Raw genomic sequence first — 8,104 nt, forward strand, 5'->3', positions numbered from 1 at the left:
GACACCTCAGCGGCCGTAAAGAAAAACCCTTAAATTACACCTATTCTTAAACTTTAAATCAAAACACAATAAGGTACATATTATGGGGAAAGACAATACATTCATATTTGGATAACAATAAACATATAATATCTTACCTTTTGATAATAATCCAAAAGCGAAAAGATTAACACATGAACTATATTATCCTTCAATCATGTCAGGTTACGATTATTTGATCACACTAAGACACATGCATGATTGTTCTAAACGAGCAATATGTGTCAGGTAGATTGTATCCAATAATGAGGATGTAAAAGTAAAGGTCAAATACGGAAAAAAATTATGTAATTATAAATGTGAATGATTTGCAATTATATATGCTTATATTGTATTTTTTTCTATTTATAATTGACTAGACAATTAGTTGAATTATATTATAATTTATAAATGTATGTGTTACAGAAAACGGTTAACGAGGCCGGGATGAGGTACCGGTATTTGATGTATCCACTAACAAATGTGAGAACTATTAATAAAAACGACGTATATATTTGAAGGACGTACAATGTTGTAATAAGGAAGTTAATCTTCTGATAAGAGTTGTAACATTGTCTTACAACATTATATAAATCGTTTTGATATTTAAAAAAAAATTACTTTGTTGCCAGGCAATAACTTTCAGAAATTAGGGGTCAAAACGGGACCAAGAACAAGCAATTGTTTGGGTTCTTTGATATGCTAAATCTAGCAATACATTTACATTTCGGATATTAGACAATATCATAGGTAATTGTCCAATTTCAACTTTAGAAAAGTTTAAACCACATTAATTTTGTGTCACAAACCTATGATTGTCCTACCTGTTAAAGGTTTGACTCTCATCGTACTCTCCCCCACGTCCAGTAAAAATAATAGTTTTGACTCGAAAGACGTCAATTTCTACGCCTAGCTCCCCTGTCTCACATGTCAAAATCTAGATCCTTATTTACAACAATTAATTTCCTTTAGCAGAGTATGTTTCATCTTAAACTAATAATAATGAATGAAGGAGTGGTACATATCAATTAGACCAAATAAGTTCCATGGCACACACAACTTCCAAATTTGAAGTTCCAGATCCAACATTGACGTGCTATTTTAAACTGATAATTCATCAGAAATGTTATGCGTTTTGTTGTTATTACGAACCAAAGTATTGAGAAAGTTGTGTTTTATTGTTCTTTGGTGTTTTTTTTTAGGGAGAAGGGTGAAGAGTTTATGTCTTTTGAAAGGGGTCTTGATTGTTTATTTTCTAATTCAAGGTAATGACTTGGAAAAAAATAGAGAATTCCAATGTTTCCTACCACGTCCCTACTACCAATGATGAAAATGACAATAATTATAATTTACTTATTTTCAATCTGTTCTTGTCTATACCATTTTAATAAGACAAGGTTTATTTATAGATAAGTTAACACGATAATAGTCAATAAAACAACAAAACAGACAAGAGCCAAAATTGACCAAATGGGACCTCACAATTTGCCATAGAATCTATTCTGACACATTGCACTATTTTTTTAATCTATTGTAGCTTTAAAGATAAACGCAAAATATTAAAAGTCCCTGCCATAAATCTTCACTTAAAATTTTGTAAACACAACTATCTATCTGACAGAGATCACCAGGCCTCAGTAAACAATAAATAAATGCAGTGTTTTTATGGTCATTTAGACACCATTCTAATTAAATTACAGATTTTGTGTGTCCAAGCTATGCTTACGCGGATCTGAAAACGCATCATTGTATATTCTGTTTAAAGACCATTGGGAATCTCGGTTTTGTCGTATTTATATACACCTTCAAAAATGTGAAGGCCGAATTTTCATTGGCTGATGTAATATTTAGCAGAACAGAAAGTATCAAAGGACTGAAGTACTGAACATCGGATGGCAGCAAGTTCTGTCGGATGGTCACACGCAATTGTCTGAAATCAAAGAACTGAAGTATTAAACATCGCATGACCGCAAGTTCTTTTGGGTAGTCCGACAAGCACTTGTTTCAGAAAAAAAACATCACATTTCTATACCTTAAAGTGAGGTTAAGGTAAAGATACATTTGTTTTTGGGACAAGTTCGTATGTGGATGATAAATTAATGACAGGTAATTCATCCTCACCGTTATGACTAGTATATTGTAGTCATACCAATCGGTATACTCTGGTTTACTGTTATTTATTATATTAATACTTGTATATTACAGTTACATGTATATATGATTTTCATGCATTTGTATATCATTCATAACATATTGATGATAGTGCAGTCCAAGTGCATGGTGGACACGTCACTCTTCTGTAATAACTCGAATGGATTTGAGTCGGCATTCGTATTTTCCCGCAAAACATATTTAATCATCCATGCAGAGTAATCGTTCTTTGCAGTTGCAAACGTTCCTGAGATATTCTTCCGCATGCGTGTGCATAGATATTATTTTTTTTATTTATATATACATACGTATAACAAAACTTTTAATATTATTAATTTATCTTCTTTAAAAAGTATTTGCTGAGCATTCATTAAAGAAATGAATTTATATGAAACGATAAGGAATGTTACCTCACCGTAATCACTAATATATTGTAGTGATACAAATCAGTACACTCTGGTTTGTTGTTACATATTACATTGATATTTGTATATAACAATTACCTGTATATATGATTTTCATCTATTTTGTATATCATTTTATTCTACTATTCTAATAATAAAATAATAGTGCAGTGCAAGTGCATGTTGAAAACTCTTCTGTAATAATTCGATTTAACTTATAGATTGGATTTAAGTAGGCATTCATATTTTCTCGCAAAAACGTTCTTGAGATATTGCGCATGCGTAAACACAATACTTATGTACATGTGCATAGATATAAATAATTTTTTACCTACAAATGTCTATATAAATTTCTAACGACACAACATTTTCATATTATTAATCAAGGAATGTTAAATGGAAATATTACAGTCATTTCTTATATTTTAATTCTTAATTCAATTTTAAACCGTTGAAAACCATAAAAAAAAAGGTTGATGACGTCACGGTCACATGACTAAATTATGTCTATGGGCTCATAACAAAATAACGTCAGCCAATCAGAAGACGCGTTACATCCAAAATTAAATTATTTTAATATGTTCTAAAAAATGTTTTTCTATGAGTATTCCTTGAAGCACCAAGGAATATTATTTTGCACTCGATAATGTCTGCGTTTTTATACGATCAGTTCCCATTCAAAAACGAATATAAAATCTCTCTGACTATAATTGTCTAATCCATATAAAATATAACAACTAAAAATGCAGTTATATTTTTTTCAAATGGGTTAACAACTTATCGAAAACATCTTTCCATAATATCGCTGATTTATTTTTCTGCCATCTTTGTTTTTAGTTTCGACTTTTTTTAACACTTTCCTTACAATAGAAAACCGTTGTTTTATCCGACATTGCTTATAGCTAAATTGTTTAACGTGCCTATATTTTTCAGTCAATATGTTCAACAAAAGTAAACAACACCACAAAGTGTCGTTATAAAAAGCAGAATAATTTTACAGTTGTTAATCTTCATATTGAAGTTCCCCTTTTTTCTTACGGTCATTCGAATATACCTGTTAAAACAGTCGCAGAAATTTTAGATTTTTCTTTTGTGAGATTAGTGGACGAGTTTGAAAATTCCTCTGAAATTAAAAAAAAAAACAGTCAATATTTGTTTATTGAAGAAGTAAGTAGTCAATGTATAATGGAAAACAGACAAACTTTTAAAAAAAAATTCATTCAGAGATTTTACAAAAATTTTCAATAACTAAGACAAAAAATATTTCTCCGAACGAGTTTACAACTAAATGTCATAAATATGAAGTTACAATTGTTATGTTCATTGATACCCTCTTAACATAAAAGCGGTATTTTTTTCAGCAAACTTTGTAACTAGTTTTGACAATTTTAAAGACTTTACTTGCAATAGAACAACGTTTTTATCCGAAAATTGCTTAATGATGAGATTTCTTTACGTGCTTACTTTTTGTCCGTCAATATTTTCAACAATATTAAACCACACCACACAGTGCCGTTATTTTAAGTAGAACAGTTGTACAGTTGATAATATTGAAATGTATGTTTCCCTTTTTTTCTAACGGTCGTTCGAATAAACCTGTTACAGAGTCGCCGAAATTTTTGCTTCTTCTTTTGTCTTTTGTGAGATTATTCGACGAGTTTGAAAAAAAGTTTGAGTAGTGTAATATCATGTGAACTGCATGATTTGCGGAAAACATCATTTATACTCCTTTTTTATAATAGGTATCTACCTTACCTAAGAATTGTTAAAGGTTAGTGCTATTGCAAACCAATTATGATTGTAATACCTTGTGCTGTTAAATTTATGAATATCCTGTATTGATAATTAATCATTTGTCAAACAGTTAGATTCAAATGATGAATTATCGACAGTAAGGTCTAAAGAATATGTCATTCTATATAACAAAGTATATATAGTAACAGTTAAAATCTTCCGACCTATAGATGACCTGCATTTAGTAGCTGAATGTTTTGGTATAGCTATTTTGTTTGAATTCTGAATATGATATTGTTTATCTTGTTTGTTAAGGTAACTTGCTACTGTTTAAAAATAGTGGATCAGTATATTATATCGTTTGATCGAAAATATCAGGTATGCAGATAGTGTGTATAAAGGCAAATACAGTTGTTTCAAATGAGTTTGTAGTTATACCTTAACAATTAACGTCAGTGCCACAGTAACCAATGAGGCCATGTATTATTTGAAGAACTGTGAATACATATAACCTCGTTTTCTTGGACCGAACTTATAATGACACTGAATAATATTGAAAGCAAATGGCAAATGGCATGCAATAAATCAGGCCTTCTTTATCTACTAGTAGGTTGGATTCAAACGCGCGAGTGACCCACGACTGTTGTACGACAGTGACACGACAGTTCCACGCGCATCCAATGACATCAAAACCTGAAAAATATAGTCCCAAACAACTGACGATTTTAGTACGACTGTCGCCCGACGGTTGCACGACAGACTTGCGACAAAACCACGACAGTTCAATTACAATTTGTTTTCTATCGTGTACCCATCGTGGAACCATCGTCGTATCTCATGTGACCACTCGAAAAAAAAAAAAAAAATTGACAGTTTGCACGACAGTGCCACGACTACTATTTTATAGATATTCCACGACAAAAAATTGTACGATCTGTTTTGAACGGGGCTTAAAGGGTATGTGTAAATATGTTAGTTTGTTATAGAAGAGTTTGAAGCATTCTGTAGTTTGATCCACAGTCAACGGAATTTGTCAAAATTATTTGATATCAAGAATACATCAGCAAGTAAAAAGGTTCTTTGTGTAACCTACCACGAAGTACCCGGTGACAGTAAAGTTAAAGTGTATATTTGTTTTTAAGTTATAACAGAGATTGAAGCTTTCCGCAGTGTAATCCACAGTCACCGAGATTTGTCAAAATAATTTGATACCGATAATTCGTCAACAAATGAAAAAAGTTCTTCAAAAATGTGTTATCACCGTGAAGAAACCGGGCTATTGTAAAAGGTATGTGTAAATATGTGTATACGTTATAGCAAAGTTTGAAGTATCCTGCAGTTAATCCTCAGTTACAGAGATTTTTTAAAATTATGGGAAACTGGGTATACGTCAAAAGGTAAAACAAGTTCTTCATAAATGTGTTATCATTGTGAAGTCACCGGGCGATTGTAAACGTTATGTGTATATGTGTTTGTAAGTTATTGCAGAGTTTGAATCATTCCGCAGTTTAATCCACAGTCAACGAGATTTTTCAAAATGATTTGAAACAAAGAATACGACGACAAGTAAAAAAGTTTTTTCATAAATGTGTAACCTATCGTGAACTACCCGGGCGACGATTATCTATGTTAATATTTGTACATTTGTATGTATGTTATTGAGTATGAAGCATTCAGCAGTTTTATCTAGTCAACGAGATTTGTCAAAATTATTTAATATTAAGAATACGTGAAACTAAATAAAGTTCTTCATAAATGTGTTATCACCGTGAAGAAACCGGGCGTCCTCAAATATCCTGTATGTGTGTATGTTTGTTACCTACCGTAATGTAAACGTGCGACGTTTTGTCAAAAATTTTTGATACGGAGAAAATGTCAACAAGTAAAAATGATTTTTCGTTAATGTGTTATCTACCGTGAAGTAACCTGGCGACCGTAAAGTTTATGTGTATATGTGTTTGTATGTTTTTGCAAAGATTGAAGCCTTCTGCAGTTTATCCTCAGTCACCTAGATTTGTCAAAACTATTGGTAATCGAGAATACGTCATCAAGCAAAAAAAGTTCTACGTAGATATGTTATCACCGTGGAGTTACTGGGCGACTTTAAAGGATATGTGTTCTTCGTAAATGGATTACCCATCGTGGAGTACCATGGTGACCGTAACAATTATGTGTATATGTGTTTGTATGGAATAGAAGAGTTTGAAACATTTTACAGTTTTATCCATAGTTGTCGAGATTTGTTAGAACTATTGCATAACGAAAATACGTCAACAAGCAAAATGTGTTACCTACCGTGAAGCACCTTGGCGACCGTAAAGTTTATGTGTATATGTGTTTGTACGTTATAGCAGTTTAATTAAAAGTCAACGAGATTTGTCAAAATTATTTGATATCAGGAAAACGTCAACAAGTTAAACAAAGTTTGTCGTAAATGTGTAACCTGCCGTGAAGTACCGGACGACAGTTCAGTAATTTTACATTTGTATATATGTATGTATGTTAAAGCAGAGTTTGAAATATTCCGCAGTTTAGTATAAAAAAAGAAGATGTGGTATGATTGCAAATGAGACAACTCTCCCCAAGAGACCAAAATGACACCGAAATTAACATTTATAGGTCACGGAATGGCCTTCAACAATGAGCAAAGCCCATACCGCATAGTCAGCTGTAAAAGGCCCGGAATTATAAGGTAAAACAATTCAAACGAGAAAACTAACTACCTTATTTATGTACAAAAATACACAAAAACTGCACAGCCAATATGAGATATGTCAAAATTATTTGATACTGAGAATACTTACTTACTTACTTAATCCTCTTCGTGCTTTGATGCACATAAGGCCGACACTAGCTCTCTCCATAACACTCTGTCTTGTGCTTTCTTCTCTACTTCTCGCCAAGACATCCCAACCTCCTTCATCTCGCTTTCCACTGTTCTTCTCCATGTTTCTTTAGGTCTCCCCCTTTTCCTCTTACCAGTTGGAGTCCACCTCAGTGACACTTTAGCGATGTTTGCTGGTTCCTTCCTTAAGACATGGCCTATCCATTTCCATCTTCTTGTTTTTATTTCGTCTCTTATATCTCTTTGTGCTGTCAGTTTGAAAAGTTCCTGGTTGGATATTTTGTTTGGCCAAAAGATTTTGCATATTCTTCTCAGGCAGGTATTGTGGAATGCGGCCAGTTTGTTGAAGTCAGTTTGTAAAATTCTCCAACATTCTGATCCATAAAGCAGTACAGATTTGACATTGCTGTTGTAGATTTTGAGTTTTGTGTTTCTTGCAAGGGATGACGATTTCCAGATTGGTCTGAGTAGACAGAAGGATGTTCTAGCCTTACTCAGTCTTGCTTTGATGTCTTTGGTGGTCCCATTATCACTGCTTATTATGCTGCCTAGGTATGTAAAGTCTTCTATTTCCTCGATGTTCACGGATCCAATCTTTATTGGAATTTTATTTGATTGGTCGTTGATTGACATGACTTTCGTTTTCTCGATGTTTATTTTGAGCCCAAGTTTGTTTGACATGGTGTTCAGTCTTGATGTTTGCTTTTGCATTTGTGCTCTGTTGCTGGATAGTAAGCAAATGTCATCTGCAAAGTCTAAATCTTCAAGAAAGGAGTTGAGTGTCCATCTTATCCCAGTGTTTCCATTTCCTAAGGTTGATCTCATACACCAATCAACAACTATTAAGAAGAGAAGAGGAGAGGTTACGCATCCTTGTCTGACGCCTGTATCCACTGAGAACCAATCAGAAAGCTGTCCATTGTGCAATACACTACATTCATACTTGTCGTAG

Source organism: Mytilus galloprovincialis, chromosome 1 (genome assembly GCF_965363235.1).
Source record: "Mytilus galloprovincialis chromosome 1, xbMytGall1.hap1.1, whole genome shotgun sequence".
Taxonomy (NCBI): domain Eukaryota; kingdom Metazoa; phylum Mollusca; class Bivalvia; order Mytilida; family Mytilidae; genus Mytilus; species Mytilus galloprovincialis.